General features: G+C 43.6%; 1 protein-coding gene and 1 long non-coding RNA gene across 12 annotated transcripts in view; one reads left to right on the forward strand and one right to left on the reverse strand.

Moving 5' to 3' along the window:
• Nucleotides 1-16,627, forward strand: part of LDB2 (LIM domain binding 2) — a 383,786-nt gene that overhangs the window by 25,489 nt on the left and 341,670 nt on the right. The gene's annotated exons all lie outside the window — the stretch shown is intronic.
• On the reverse strand, nucleotides 9,909-16,129 carry LOC123596141. Of its 2 annotated transcripts, none has more exons than XR_006711555.1 (3): nucleotides 15,554-16,129; nucleotides 13,248-14,239; nucleotides 9,909-10,630 (listed from the first exon to the last, which is right to left on the reverse strand). It is a non-coding gene; the product is annotated as an uncharacterized LOC123596141 (long non-coding RNA). The 2 variants fall into 2 exon arrangements; XR_006711554.1 differs by lacking the exon at nucleotides 15,554-16,129 and having other exon boundaries at nucleotides 13,248-13,290; nucleotides 13,991-15,246.

Raw genomic sequence — 16,627 nt, forward strand, 5'->3', positions numbered from 1 at the left:
CTACATCCCCTCCTTGTACAGTATCAGTGGACTCTTTTGGTATTAACTTTCTAGTGTTTTTCTTCCAGTTTCAGCTGCTATTTTCAAGTTGGTCTGCCTTACTTTCCAGCGGATACCTGTTGGTTATTCTTGGTTCCCTTATTTTCTGTGCCATCAAATGAGCTATAGCCTCCTTCTGCTTCTTCCTGCCCAGACTGTGCCAACATGCATGTCTTGTACTTGTTAGTGGTCTGTCCTACCTGCTTGTGATTGGGAGTTCACCACACCCCCAAATGTCATCTTTTCCTATCACAGAATTTTTATTTTATACTTCTTAAAAAAGCTCCTTTAGCCTTTGACATGTTTTAAAAATCCAACATTACTCTTGTACATACGTAAACAGGAACATAAATTGGTTATGTATTCCTAAGAATTTTCAGATGCAGGGTCTAACTTTTCAGAGTTGTTCTTTGACTCATAGCTGTCCAAGATTTTCCATGTAGTAAAATCTCTGTGCCGTGAAACGTGTTGGTGAGACAGCATTCTTCAAAATAATGCATTAAAAAAAAATGGTGCTGGGCTCTGAGCAGGCTTTGCATTATGTGGAGCTTGCCTGATTTTGAATTCAGTATTTGGAAGGTAGCTAATCTTGTTGAATGTACAATAGCCCTGACTCTTACTCTGAAACATCCATTCCGAGAGGTTAAAGAGTGATCCGTTTTTGTCTTGCATTTTCTTCCAAGTCATTTACACCTGTTCTGCAAATTCTGATACTTCTTTTTTTTTTTTAATATCTGCATATGTGCAATGACAACAATGGTGACAGAGATGGTAAATTAAAGTCTTATTGTAAAACATGCATTGAGAATTCAGAGCCCAGAGCCATTGATAGAATTTATGATATATAATATATACAGATATAAATATTTGGAATTTTATTGCACTTCTTATTTTGAAACCTGCTTTCGCACCTGAAAATATATCCCAAACATTTTTTTTCATTAAGTGTGAGATAAAACTGCACCGTAAAATCTACTTGCTTTCCAGTCTATGTATTACCATGGTGCATGTAATTAAACACCTTTTTGATCTTCTTCTAATTTTGTTGCAAGTATTTTCCATGGGTTTTGGTATGGCACAACTCTGTCTGGTTTATGCGGGGAGTTGAAGATATTTCAAAATGATGCTATTCATTTTTCGTAACAGTCAAAAACCAGAAATGATCTAAATGCTTGTTTATTGGTGAATGAATCAACAAAATGTGGTATATCCATTCGGTGGAATACTTTTAAGCCATCAAAAGGAACAAAAAGGAACAACATGCTACAGCATGAATGAACCTCAAGGATATTATGCTAAAGAAGTCTGTCACAGAAGATCACACATATATACCAAGCAATTATGTGGGTGGATATGGTGTGAGGGCAGGAGTTCCTGCAATCAGCATGAGGACAATATGCTCAAACTGGTTGCAGTGATGATGCACAACTTGGTATATTTACTAAAAATGAAAACACATCAATGTTATGGTTTGTATATTATACTGCAAGAAAATCATTAAAAAAGCTATCTGCCACCCTTGCTGTTTTCTAGAGAGTCGCTTGGGTAGCTCGGTCAGTTAAGCGTCTGACTTTTGATTTGAGCTCAGGTTGTCATCCCAGGATTGTGGGATTGAGTCCTACATCAGGCTCTCTGTGCTGATAGCGGGGAGCCTGCTTGGGATTCTCTCTCCCTCTCTCTCTGCCCCTCCCCAGCTTGAGTGTACTCTCTCTCTCTCTCTCTCTCTCAAAATTAAATAAACTTCAGAAAAATTTTTTTTAATTTAAAAAAGAATATAGAGTTTTAAGACTAAACACTTGCTAAAAATACAAATTATAGAATGTTAAAATGCTACTTTTTAAAGAAAACTTTTGTAGAATTCAAATAATTTGTTTTCTGGGTTTTTTCGTTTGTTTGTTTTTGTTTTTTTTTTTTCTCCCTAAGGTATAAGGTAAAAGTGTAGGAAGCATTAAGGACAAAGAGTATGTTTTGTCAGAAAATTTTGGGGTGAACAGACAATATTTCCCACTGTGTGAGAGTTCCAGCTGTTAGAAGGAATAGAAAAAATGAAACCCAACTCAGTTTTTTAGCTGCTTTCAGTCATAAGGCCTTTTCTGAGCTTGTACAGAACAAGTTCATTCTGTCTTTTCCACTCTCCCAATATTGGGAGCTAATCAGCTCCTGGCTCCCGGTCCTCTCATCGCTGGGCTCCCTACTTGCAGGGGCTCAGCTAGTCCAGTGCCGTGGCGACACCCCGGATAGGCACGCGTGCTGTCTTCCTTCACAGCGTTTTTGACATCCTATCTCTTGACTTGCCCGACTCCCCATTGCACAGCGGCATCTCTCCTGCCTGGTTGCCTTTCCTGGCCACAGGGTTGTCAGTGTGACTCTTAGAATGTGGCCTGGATACAGAAAAGCCACCCCACAGGGGACGGGGCCAGTCTTGGTTCAAATACAGTGGCGGCTTCCCTGCTTTGTTTACAGATGTCATTAGAAGTTGTAGACCCTGTCATCTTTTATGGAATATGGAAAGTTACAGGAGAGTCACAGGCTAGTTACACAACACTGATCAGAAGCCATAAGAACGTTTTTTTTTTCTTTCTTTATTCCTCCCCTCTTGTACTGATTTCTAGGTTATCTGCCAATGTTCTTGAGCTTAACACTATGAGAGGGGTCTAGAGTCCTGCCGGCATTGACTTACAGCAAACGATGCCACGAATTTACCTAAGAAGCCGAGGAGGCCAGTTGCACTCATTCATTTTTTTCAAATATATTTATTAAGTACCTGCTATGTACCAGGCATCTATTCTCAGCAAGGGGAAACATAGACAGTAACCGAAACAAATTATTTTTGTTTTTAGTTCTTTGCTGCTTTAGAACTTACAATTCAGTGGAGGAACCAGATAAACAGGTAAACAGAGATACATAATGACATAGCATTAAGTAGAGATAAAATCGTATGAAGGCAAATAAAGAGGGGTCAGGGGATAGAAAGCCTGATGGACCCCACTAATGTGATCCGAGAAGACTTCTCTGGGCCAATGGAGGTTGAGCAGAGACTCAGACAAAATGCAAGAGGCCACTGGTGGGCTGATAACTAGCAACTAGTTCTTTAAAAAACAAATACATAAACAAACATGTTATACATATATGAATTTTTAAAAATAAGTTTTGCTGACAGAAAGATAGATAGTTCACAGTTGACATGTAATAATAAAATACACAATACTCTTTATTACAAATTCTATATGGCCAGTGAATTCTCCCAAAATGGTTTTGTTGATTTTTGCTAAACTCTTGTTTGTAATCATTTTCTGTAATTTTAATCGGCAGGAGTAGTTCTGACATGAACGTTGGCTGATATTTTCTTTTACCTTAATGAATAAGAAAAAGTGAAATAACAGAGATGAATATCTGAATTTCACCCGTTCATCAATGTCAGGAGTTCCTGTTCTTCTGAACAGGATAAGAGTTTTCCAACGCTGGAAAAATAGGTCCTCAAATGTCATGCTAGTTACAACGTTACGGCTACTGGCATGCCACACTTTTAGGCTTAATCTACATTACTGGCATTTTTGTCCACTGCTTTGGTAAATCTAGAGGAACAACAAAGCAAGCCCTGGTTGGTAGCTTGTGCCAATTTCTGCGGTGTAAATCCGCCCATGGTGGCCAGTTTCCAGCTACCAACATGAAGTTGTGGACGTGGGCTTGTATTCCTACCATCTTGATACAACACCCATAAAGAACGTCAGAAGCGCAAGTAATAGATGGAGCAAAATAATTCGGATGCGCTGAGTTTTATTACCTTTGTTTTTAACATAGTAACTTCTTTAAAACTAACCACTGTCTTAGTAAACTAACCACTGTCTCACAAAATTCCTGAAAATGTGATAATAAGGGACCAGATCTGAGTTGGCGTGTAGGTATTTGAGGAAGGAGCATTCCAGGCAGGGGAAGAGGTATGTGCCAAGGCCCCCAGGTAGGAGCAGGCTCGATAGGTTACAGAAAAACCAGGAGGTTGGGGTTATGGTCACAGAGTGGACGTGAGAAGGGGGGTGGGCAGCAGAGATAATGGGGCCAGATCAGAAAGGAACTTTGCACCTGGTGGAGGGGCCATTTTAAGGGAAGTGGGAATGCCCCACAGGGTTCCATACCCTCCAGGTGAGGCCACCCTCCATTCACACACACCACCCTCTACGTAGATGCAGAGCCCTTAGTCAGCTATGACTTTGAAGGAGTCATTACCTTCTTGGCCATCCCTTTTCTTACATGTAGGATGAGGAAGTGCACCAACGTGGCATTTATGACTCCTTCCCATTCTACCAACCTCTGAATCTAGTTAAGGCTTCAAATCCTTTTCTTAGAGCGAAAAGGGATGCAGTGGGTTCTGCTGCCTATTGACTATGTGGAGATTCCTGGGCTTTCTCTGCACTTCTGCCATGTTGTTTTTTTCCTCAAACACTGTGAATCCCCTGCCTCTTCCGCATCTCCTATTGGCCTCTGAATTTGGTGGCTTGTTTCTGTAGCCGTCTTGCAACAAAACAAAACAAAACAAAACAAAACAAAACAAAACAAACAAAAAGAACAAACCAGTGACTTGCTTTTGCCAGTTAAGCATTTGGGCTCATGGGGAGCAGCCCTGTTCATTTTAAATGTTGTTGCTGGCCGACCTTCCGCGTGGGCACCCACTCACATCAGCTCATGTCACTGTCACCCGGAATAAACAAGTCTCCAAAGACTGAGATGCCTGGCTGACGAAAGGCGGCAAGAGGGGAAATCGACTCAAGGAACTTACTGAGTACTTCTCTTGGATCTCCACATTGCTCTTCTAGGCTGATCGCAAATGAGGAACTGACAACAGCTGGGTACTCTTTATATTGTTAGGGTGGAGGACGATCGAAGGCATCCCTGGGGAGAGTGAGTATCTACATATGACCACATTCCAAACTCAAGAGATGGAGCACAGAAACGTACTCTTGTGACCCAGGAGCTTCCTGCTTCAATAATAATCATAATTTTTAGAAACACTCATAATGCACTGGTTAAGATTTCAGGCTGTAATGCCAGACTGTTGCGTTTGAATCCCAGGCCAACCATTCCTTGGCTAAGTTATCTGACTATGAATCATTTTTCTCATTTTTAAATGAAACGTGGTAGTAATAGTAACTACCTTGGGAAGTTATTAGGATTAGATAAATTAATGCTGTTACACAGTGTTTATGGCACACGGTAGTTGCAGAAGCCCCATCATACCTATGATTTCATTTTCTCTTTAGAACAACATCTGTCTTAGTCAGTTTGGGCTGCTGTAACAAAACTAGTATAGACTGGGTGGCTTAAACAACAAATATTTATTTCTCATAGTTCTGGAGGCTGAAGATCCAAGATCAAGGTGCTGGCAGATCTGGTGTCTGGTGAGATACACTTCTCGGCTTGTGGACAGCTGCCTTCTTGCTGAGTCTTCACATGGCTGAGAATGCCGGCTCTTGGTCTACTTATGAGGACATCAGTCCCATCAGGGAAGCTCTACCTTATTGACCCAATCACCTCCCAAAGGCCCTGTCACCAAATGTCGTCACACTGGGGGATTAACATTTCAGCATATACATTTTGGGAGGACAGATATGAAGTCCATAACAAGTTCCCTCTCTTGAAGGTTGGCCACTATTGCGACCTCCATTTCAGTGGGGTTGGCATAGCATGATCCACTTTTCCTGAAACTTCAGGCATTTGCAAACCATTTCTTAGGATTTTTGCTACATGTGTACCAGAATTCAACTTCTGTAGCTGGTCTGCCTGAGCTTAACTTCTAATTTTAATCATTTTACTACTTGAGTATCTTTGGGGAAGTTAATTACATTCTCTAGGCCTCACTTCCTTACCTGATAAAAGGGGGCAGTGATAACAGTAATGATAACCATGCCCACCTCATAGTGGAATGGAAATTGAATGAAGCAATCTTTATGGAGCACCGAGGCACTCTGCATGGTGCCTGGCAAAGGGTAGTACCAGTCATCATCACCAGTGACATCATCAGCATTATCCTCCTCATTGATATCGTCACCAACATCATCACCACCACCATCATTACCATCATCATCATCATCATCATTGTCTCAGGAGAAGAAACAGAACCCCAAAGAGGTTAAGTGATTGGGCTAAAGAAAAGCACCCAGGTGAAGGTCTCAGGCAGGAAGTGAGGGCCCCATGTGAACAAGACACATTTCTCCATTAGACTCTGCATGTGCACGGTTACGACTCCTTTGGTCTTCCCTTCTCAAGAGACTCCTTTGCCGGACTGACTATGAAACACAATGCAGGGGGGAAAGCATTGGGCCTGGAGTCCAAGTTCTGCTTTTGATTCTCTCTCTTCATTGACTAATCTTCACTGTGACCTCGGGTAATTCACTTTCCTTTGAGGCTCGTTTCTTCATCTGGTAAATGAGGGTGTGAGGGCAGATAGCCGCTATAGTCTTTTGCAAGGTTACAATAGTCTTTGGTTTACTTATGGGATTTAGTTGATTTACATACTTATGTACTTATTTATTAAATGCATTCTTAAAGTTAATACAGTAATGTAAAGTAGTATGTAGAATTTCAAAAAATAAAGAACTATTACTTATTATTCCATCACCTAAATCTCATATGTATCTATTTTATCCCAATCGTTTCCAGTGTAGTTGCAAGAGAAGTGTGCTGCTTTGTAACCCACATTTTCATTAACCTTGTTTCACGTGCACTTTCCATATTGATGCCTTTTTGTGTATTGATTGTTTTTAAACGGCACTTAGGAAAAAAAAAATCCTCTGCACAATCACCTTCCTTTTCTCCAGCTCTTATCACCCAGTCCTCTGTAGATATCCTGTTAGACTACAACAACAATGATTATACTTCCATGGAGCGATAAAGCCTTTGAAGGAAAATAAAATGGGACAAGGGGTTAGAGAGTGACTGGGGTGGGGGCAACTGATTTAGAAATGGCGATGAGGGAAGTCTCGCTGTGGGAACATTCAAGTGGAGGTCACCTGCAGGAAGCAGAGGCATGGACCATGTGAAGGTCTGGGGGAAGAATATTCTAGATGGAGGCAGGAGCAAACTCGAAGGTTGGAACGAGTTTGGGACGCATGTGGGGCAGGAAGAGGACCACTGTGGCTGGAGGCATGAGTGGATCATCCCGTCCCTGAGCTCTCTGGGACGAATGACGCTTCTCTTCTCTTTTCCAAAGTCAAATTGGATCCTTCCCAGAGTGACCACAGACAACTCTACTGAGTTAGAATATAACTGAGTTATATATAACTGAGTTATGTTCTACCTCAGCCGCTCTCCTGGTGTGAGGCTGACTTGGTTTGAAGCCAAAGGGAAGAAAGAGCTTGAGACGCTTTCTTCTCCATCTGAAGGGCTGGCTTCATAGGCGAGGGCATATTCACCAGATGGAAAATGGCCCTTCTCTTGGAAGGGCCAGGGCCGTGTGGTATCCTCACCATTGCTGGGCCTGGCTCGTGAAGACTTTCAGGATGAGTCTCCAGCGGGACTTGTGGAGAGTCCGAGCTCTGAAACATCAGAAACACCAGGCTAGTCACACAGTTAAGAAGGCAGACTCTTCCTGCCATAGGGCTGAGGGCAGTGGATTCTGAGTACCTGTTCATGGAGGCCACGGGGGTCTCAGGATGGCCAAGTGAAGTCTTTCCTAAGAGATGGCTGTGGCTCCCTAGTTCCTGGCTTTGTGGCCAATTCCTTTGTATTCCTGGTGCCCAAAAGGGGCCTTTAATTTCTCTGGGGATAATTACCTACCTCGGTCTTTATTTTACCAGAGCCTAACATTTACTGTATTAGTTTGGCACCAAAATTGGTAGAGGTCTAAGATATAAACTGGGATGAGCAAAGGAAGTCCAAGAGACCTATGACACTTGAAGGCATTTTCATTCTCATACCTGAGGGTAAGACTGGATTTTGATGTCATGAATCAACTTGGACTTTCCTCTGTTTGTTGACCAGTTTTGTCCTTAAAACACTTACCCTGGGGGCGCCTGGGTGGCGCAGTCGGTTAAGCGTCCGACTTCAGCCAGGTCACGATCTCGCGGTCCGTGAGTTCGAGCCCCGTGTCAGGCTCTGGGCTGATGGCTCAGAGCCTGGAGCCTGTTTCCGATTCTGTGTCTCCCTCTCTCTCTGCCCCTCCCCCATTCATGCTCTGTCTCTCTCTGTCCCAAAAATAAATAAACGTTGAAAAAAAAAAAATTAAAAAAAAAAAAAAAAAAACACTTACCCTGGATCTTTATTTATTTGTTTGTTTTTTAATTAATTTATTTATTTTAAGAGAGAGAGAGAGAGAGAGAACATGAGCAGGGGAGGGGCAGGGAGGGAGGGAGAAAGAATCCCAAGCAGGCTCCACACTGCCAGTGCAGAGCCTGCCGCGGGGCTCGGACTCACAAAATCAGGAGGTCATGCCCTGAGCCTAAAACAAGGGTCAGACACTTAACCGACTGCGCTACCCAGGCGCCCCTACCCTGCATCTTTAGAACGAAGCTCTGATAAGATCGCAGAAGAGAGAAGAGTCGTGTGTATTTGGCAGGTTAGACTAACTATGCTAAGAAAAATTCCAGAATCTCTGTGGCTTCATAAAATCAAGTTGTGGTTTCTCCTCCTCTCCCTCCCACTCCCGTGACGGTCCAGTGTGGGTTGGTGGGAGTGGGGATGGGACTCTGCTCCCCCTAATCATTCAGGGACCTCTGTGCTGCCTCCCGGGCCCAGGGCTCCCCTGGGGTCCTCTGCGTCCCACCAGCCGACGACCGCAGGCAGGGTGAGGATGATGTGGGAGGTCTTTGCGCCAGGCCTAGAAGTGGTACAGATTGCTTCTCCCCACCCTGGACAGAACTCGGTCAACCGCCCCAGCTCCGCACAAAGGGGAAGGAAGTCGTGTCCCGGGAACAGTTGTTAAGTGAGACGGAACACAGCTGTCAGCTGTGGAGCCGTGTTTCTCCAAGGGGTTTGCTGCCCACCTGCATCACTCCTTGGCGCGGGAGGTGACTGGTAAGGATGCAAAGTTCCTGGCCCAAACCGAGATCTGTGGGCCCGGGACCTGCTGCCCGGGCCCTCTGCTTTCAACACCCTGGTGTTGAAGATTCACAAAGCTAAGAAGGTGGGGGGGTGAAGTTAGACTGAAGCAAACGTGACCACGCTCCTAGTTCTGCTTTCTCCACCTTTGGCGCCTTTTCAAAGAGGAATTAAATTAATAACTTGTTGATTTGTAACTCTTGCCCTTTAAACGTGTAAGCTCTCAGCACGCTGGATGTCAGAACCATTAGTCAATACATCAATACTCCTGAGGAGTGTGTTCACTTAACTAATAAAGCCGAGGCAAGGTTGTTTTTTTCCTCTGTCCTTGGCCGGCCGGATCTGGTGCCCTCTGTGACTGGAAACGTGCATGCTGCCCGGGAAGCGCTGGTGATGGATGGCTCCTTTGCTCAAGTGGCTGTGACCCTCGGTATCCTCTTTCCTTTACCTCGTCCTCTTCCTTTTCCTGGTGACCAATCTCTGCAGGGCTTGGCATCCTTATAAGTGTTACACAAAGAACTTCCAATTTGCTGGACTTCAGGGGCGGAGGGCTGTGGCATTGTTCCTGTTTCTCTTATCGTTTGGTTTAATAATTCCAATTTCCTTATATTCCCGTGGGAAACTGGAAGCCTTTTGAAAACTACTGACAGTTGCAAACAGTGTGGGTTGCAGATAGCACTGTTTAGAGAGAACTCACCCAGGGCCAGAGCTGGAGGGCTCTTTTGATTCCCACAAGATAGGGCTGTTTCTATAGTTACACTGGTATCCAACTTGTATTCCTGTCTCTGAATATTTAGGGGAAAGATCCAAAAACCAAAAATGGAAAAAAAAAAGTGGAATATTACTCAGGATTCAAAATAAGGAGACTTCAAGGCTTTTGGTTCTATTTCTGTAAATCAGACATGTGAAGATCTTGTAGCCAAGAGAGTGAGCCCGTTCTTGTAAAACAATTTTCATGGGTTGGTAAGAACAGCAAGATAAAAGCACTTTAAATTGAAAGCTTATTATGTGGCAGCCACTTGATGTGCTTTATTTCTCATAAAAACCTTGTGAGGAAGGCATCACTGTGCCCATCCTACAGATGAGAAAATGGAGCTCGAAGACGTTGCGGCAATTGAGCCAGAAGTCAATTCAGTTCAATTCAATTCAATTCTAATAGCTCTTGAGAACCTGTGGAATGTTCATAGAAGGTGCGTTGGCTCAGGAGGATGAATCACACCGTATCTGTCTGGGAGGATGGGAACAGCATTGTGGGCAGAGGGAATAGTATGTGCAAAGGAGGAGTGGCAAGGCATAGTGTGTCTGGGGAATACGTGCAGCTACTATGATTCTGTAGCCGATGAAGGAAAGGCTTGTGAGTTTTAAAGCAGGGGTTCAGCATGACACTACTGTGATTAGAAGGAGGGCTGGTATTGATGAGAAAGTTGGAAGCGAATGGAGTCACCTGGGAAGGAGTGAGGAGTCCTGAGCCAGACCTCAGTCCGGGGAGCTGAAGACTTACTATCCATTCTGTCCTTCTTTGAACATCTGTATCTCTGGCTTTCGCTTGGGGTGATTTTGCCTGAAAACAGAACCTTTGTCAATGTCTGGAGATAGTTTTCCTTGTCAAAACCAGAGGGGAGAGCTACTGACATCTAATGGGCAGAAGTCAGAGATGCCGCTAAAAATCAGACAACATACACGACAGGCATCTACACCAAGAATTACCCAGCCCCAAACATCGATGGTGCCATGTTTGAGAAACCCCGAGCTACGGTGATTTGGGTAGAACTGGCGGGTTAGGACGGAACATCACAATCGGCACAGTCTTTTTTTTTTTTTTTTTTTTTTTTTTAACCTCTTTTGATCAGTGTAGGGAGTCTGTGCTCGAGGTTCCTTACCTGGAACGTAGATATAAGAAGATATTAGAAAGACTCCAGTGGTAAGACAAAAATCATTCTGAACTTTTCCATGATTAATGCATATGTTCTTTATAGACTTCTAAACAAGCATGGGAAGAAGTTCTCCAGAAGTAAACTCCTTGGTGGTGGTGGTGGCGGGGGGGGGGGGGGTCCTTTTAGTTAATTTATCTATTACATTTAAGCACCAGAATCCTTGTTTCAGGACTAGCACTTACCTTCTTGTCAAATTATTTTAGATTGATTTTTTTTAACGTAGCCATAGTTATGCTTCTGGGGTGTTCTCCCCCTCCCCCACTAGGCAGATATGGATCCGTGTAGTAAAGAACCACAGTGTTGCTGAGATCAGTATATTGCTACATATACTGTGAATATACTGTGAATACATTCACCAACTGTGACTTAGTCCACAACTGTGGATCACTGCCAGTATTGCTGCAGCATTATAGAGTCTCTCATTGAATAGGCTGGTCATGAAACAAGTGCTATTTGAATGAGATCATCGTAGAACAATCTGTCAAGGAGCCATAGGGCGTTTGGATGGGAGAGACCATTCTTTTTGTCCAGTCCATCTGCACTTTTACAGACGCACAAATTGGGGACTGGAGATGTGGAGTGAGTTGTATGAGGTCATACAGCTGATGGGTGGCAGTCTTTGGGCCCTATTTATAAGGGCATGGACGTTTAAAACCAGACCACTTGCACCGTGCTGGCATTCTGTACTCACAGATGACCAGGCATCATTTTCCTTGTTGGAGCAGATTTGGATCAGTTACATAGACACCTTTGGGTCTCCATGATACTCGTTGAACTGAAGGGCTTGCATATATGTTCACGCAAGAGGACTACTTGGTTTTCTTTGTGACGGTGGGTCTCTCTGTACCCAAACGATCAAGGCTTTGAATTGGTCTCGAAGTCCTCCTATAACACATGTTTTAAAAGCCCCATCAGTATTTAAATGGTACAGGAAACTACAGGTAAAGGAAAGTGCCTGTGGGGCTGGCAGATAATATTACTTTCCAGGCTACTGAAACCCATCTGTCTTTCTCAGTGTTTGTCTCAGCAGAAATCCATAGTTAGGAAGATCCTTTTCAGCTAGGTTAAGGCATTGGAGGGTAGCATTCTATGTGCATTTTCCCCATGTTTGCAGTAAAGCAAGGGCCATGTTGACAGATACGGCTGGGTCGTTGAATCCTATCCCCATGGCTAAGTTACCTCTCTGAGAATTTTTCCCCTCTGTCAATGGGGACGATGTTAGTACTTGCCTTTAAATTGGAGGATGATTTGTTTAAAATTTGCATTAAGCATTTTGCATAATACCTGACAAATGATAAAAGCTCGGTTTTTATTAGCTTTCGTTAAAAAAAATTTTTTAATGTTTATTTATTTTTGACAGAGAGAGAAAGAGAGCAAGCATGAGTGGAAGAGGGGCAGAGAGAGAGGGAGACACAGAGTCAGAAGCACGCTCCAGGCTCTGAGCTGTCAGCACAGAGCCCGACATGGGGCTCGAACCCACGAACCGTGAGATTATGACCTGAGCCGAAGTCGGACGCTTAACCGACTGAGTCCCCCAGGCGCCCCCCTATTAGCTTTCATTTTTTTATTATTTCTATTATTCTATTATTATTTCATTATGAAATGTGTCATCACATAACAGGTTTTCAACAAAGGCTACCTGTCTTGTTATGAGTGACTCCTCTGCTACCACGTGACTGTGTCGTCCAGAGAAAGGGACCCTCCTCTTGGGGCCTCAGCCTCCTATTTTGAAGGAAATGAAGATGGCCACTGCCCCCCCCCCCCATACATATTCTCAGTAATTAGGCTCTGAGTCTGTGGATCCGGTCACACTGCAGCTAAAGAATCCAAAGTGACAGTGTTGGGGGAAAAAGTGATGAGTGATGCGAACCTGCTGAAGAAAAGAATATTTCTCACGGTGCTGATTCCAGTGGGAAGGCTCACCCCTGCAATCAAATAGAAATAATTAGGACGGGAAAATAGGAATGAGGTGTTGTGGCAGCTCCCATATTGCCATATTGCTCAGGGCTTTCAAAATGCAGTTAAGGGGCTCTTATTAGCTGGGACCCGGGTGAATCATGCACACATACTACTAGTCTTGACAAGGAGAATGGGATCCTCTCTCTGCAGGGCCATTACTCACACAACTCAGTTGGTCACGAGTTAAAGTGGCAAAATGTTTCAAGGACAAGTAATTCCTCCCATCTCCAGGGAGGAGGTCCGCAGGAGGGCTTCCAAAGACCAGAGGACGCATCTGTGACTTACTGAGAGGGTAATGACACCCCTTTCCTTAGCTCACTTTTGTCATCTGTAAAATGGGAAATAGATCAACAGTCATGGACGTGAGATGATGTAGAGCATAGTGCCTGGAACATCATAATCTCAAGAAATGCTATTCTGTTGTTGTTATTATTATTATTATTATTATTATTATTATTTAAATGGAGTGGCTGAGCAAGGTCCTATTGGAGGCCTCTTTTGGTTTAAAAATATATGACTTCGAGGGTGGAGGGATGGCTGATCCCATGGCAATCTGCACAGTCTTGCAATGAATTGTAAAAAATGTCCTAAAGAACGTGGGCAACAATACAGAAAGCACCACGTATTGACGCAGTTTGTGGAGTTCAATAAATACTGTATTGGGTCCAGGATGGAAAAAGGATGTTGCCAAAATAATTGTGATGTGATAGTTTAAAAAAATAAACGCAACAATAGGCCAGTGTGCTGGCCAGCAGGAAGCCCCAACAATACCCCCGCCTTTTTCCTGTACCTTACCCGGAGTTCCTTCCAGGCGACACAGATAACCAGCGGGCGATAAAGCCGGGACCGGGTTCGGTGCCAGCCGAAAATAGAAGGATTAGTGTCTAATTGTTATCTGATCAGAACACGGTCTCAGCAAACACCCTTCCCAAAGTCTGTTAAAGAAAGTCCCTCGTGGAGAAAAAGCCCTTTTCTACCTGCTTGGCCCCCCTGCCCACAAGACGGTGACGCACCGAGGCTCTGCTCACCTGGAGCGTCAGCGCGGGCGCACATCCGGCTCCGGGACCATTATCGCATCCTGCACGCAGCCCTGCGGGGAGCAGTCATGGAAAGAGCCTTGCCTCGCCTTCAGAGAGAGCTCCACGCTTCCAGTGTGTTCGCTCATTCTTTACGCCAGTTAACTCTGGAGGCAGCTCCTGGCTGTGACCTTCATGACTTCCCGCAGGCTGTGAACCTGGGCAAATGACTCTCCCCTCTCTGAGCCTCAGTTTCCTGATCTGTAAAGTGGGAGATCATGATTATAACACCCTGGTTGGATTGTTGTGGAGATTATGTGAGATCATGCAGGGAAAGGGTTTAGCAGTGTGCCTGGCATTTCTTGCCATACTTTAAGAATGAAACAATAATAATTATTAACAATAATCCTGTGGGGGACAGTATTCTTTCCAGTTTAGAAGTAAGGAGACTGAGGCACATTCCATCAATATATTTATGGAGCAGTTGTGTCCCAGACAATATTGTAGGTTGGGGGAGGGGAGAAAGCGTAAACGAATGCATATGGGATTCTGCTAAGGGGTAAGATTAAGCTGAGGAAGGGAAAAGAGAATAAAGGAGCTGGATGGAGGTGGTCTGCTCATCTAGATACAATTGCCAGGCACAGCCTCCCTGATAAGGGACATTTTAGCCAAGACCCTCATGCTGTGAAAGAACGGACCTTGCCAACATCTCAGGGAAGAGTCTCCAGGCAGAGAGGACAGCGTATATATACACGAAGGCTCTGTAGCAGGAGTGACTCAGTCCCTCACAGGGAATGAATGACACTGAGAACCCAGAGCTGAGTGAGACAGGACGGCAGTAGGAAATGAGGTCAGGTCAAAGGAAGTCAAGCTTGGAAGCCCATGGTGATGATTTATAATTTTATCCAATGAGAAGCCATTAGAAGGTTTCAGAAGGGCTACTCTTTTTGTCTAAAGTTAACATTATGTAAAGCTCACTCTAGATCCTGAGGAGGGAACAGGTCACAGGTAGGCAGGATGGGAACGGGGTCATCGATCTGGAGATGGTTTTCGGTTCAGACAAGTTAAGATGGTGACTTGGACAGCGGTGGTGGAAATGGAGACAGACTCTAAGGAATAAAAGGGAGCAGAAGATCCATCTATTCCCAAGCCTTAAACAATTGGTGGTTTGCTAGGGGATGAGAAGACCTATTTAGGCAATATTACACTCCATACACTTCAGAGATTATATCTTCATCATTGTCATCATCTCTGGTGATTAAGAAGAATGGGGATCGTTATGGGCCAGCCGGGTCAACCAGAGCTTTGAGGACATGACACTTTGAATGTAACAGCAAATTTCAGTGGGCAAAGAAATGAAGGCAGGAACCTGCTTAAAGAAGTCTATATGAGGAAACACCCCAACCAGAACGATGTTTAAAGTCTCTAAATGTTTAGGTTGTTCCTAGATTTTTGCTATACAAAGTAATGCTTCGGCCAATATCTGTGCATTAGCTGTGTGGCTTTAGACGAGTTACTTAACATTCTGGGCGTCAGTTTCTTCATCTATAAAATGGAGAAACTGTCAGTATTTACCTGATAAGACTGTTGTGCGAAGACCGTTGTGTCGATTAATACATGTAAACTGATGAAAACAATTCTCAGCCCATAGTAGATAACGATACAGGTGTATTTCTTTCGTAGGCACTTAAGAGCAGAGCAACTGAACATTAAAATATAATTATTTTAAATATAAATAAGCCTTTAAATATAAATAAGGCTCCCCCCCTTCTTTTAGTCTTCGTAGAAGAAGTTTGCCAGCCCCTATAATAGACACAGCCTAATTGTCCTTTAAAGTGACTGTACCAATTTATAACCCATTAAGCAATCCGAGTATGTACTCTTACCAACCCTTGATATTATTAATTTTGAAAATTTTAGCCTGGCTCATGGATCAAACAGAATATCTAAATTTAATTTGCATTTCTTTGACCAGAGGTGCTCAAAGTTTTTGGTCTCAGGAACCCCCTCCCCCCGTCACTCTTAAAAATTTTGAGAACCCCTAAACGCTTTTGCTTCTGTGGGATATCGCTATCAAGAATCACCATATTAGAGGGGCGCCTGGGTGGCGCAGTCGGTTGAGCGTCCGACTTCGGCCAGGTCACGATCTCGCGGTCTGTGAGTTCGAGCCCCGCGTCGGGCTCTGGGCTGATGGCTCGGAGCCTGGAGCCTGTTTCCGATTCTGTGTCTCCCTCTCTCTCTGCCCCTCCCCCGTTCATGCTCTGTCTCTCTCTGTCCCAAAAATAAATAAACGTTGAAAAAAAAATTTTTTTTTAAAGAATCACCATATTAGAAATTAAAGCTGAGAAATTAAAAAAAAATAGTTGCTCCCCATTTAAAAATGGCAATATTAAACCTATTACATGTTAACATAAATGACATTTTTTAAATTAAAAAATTATATTTCCTCAAACAAATTAGAAGCTAGGTGAGAAGGTTGGCATTGTTTTGCACGTGTGCAAATATAATGTTTGCTTTACAGGAGATAGATGGAATCTCTTCCTGGCTTCTGCAGGCAATCTGCTGATATGTTGTTTTGGTTGAAGAAAGTCTGTAGAAAATGAGCCTTGCATAGATTTGTGGTTGGAAAAGGGAGGAATATTCTAATAG

The sequence above is a fragment of the Leopardus geoffroyi genome, chromosome B1, assembly GCF_018350155.1.
Source record: "Leopardus geoffroyi isolate Oge1 chromosome B1, O.geoffroyi_Oge1_pat1.0, whole genome shotgun sequence".
Lineage (NCBI taxonomy): Eukaryota > Metazoa > Chordata > Mammalia > Carnivora > Felidae > Leopardus > Leopardus geoffroyi.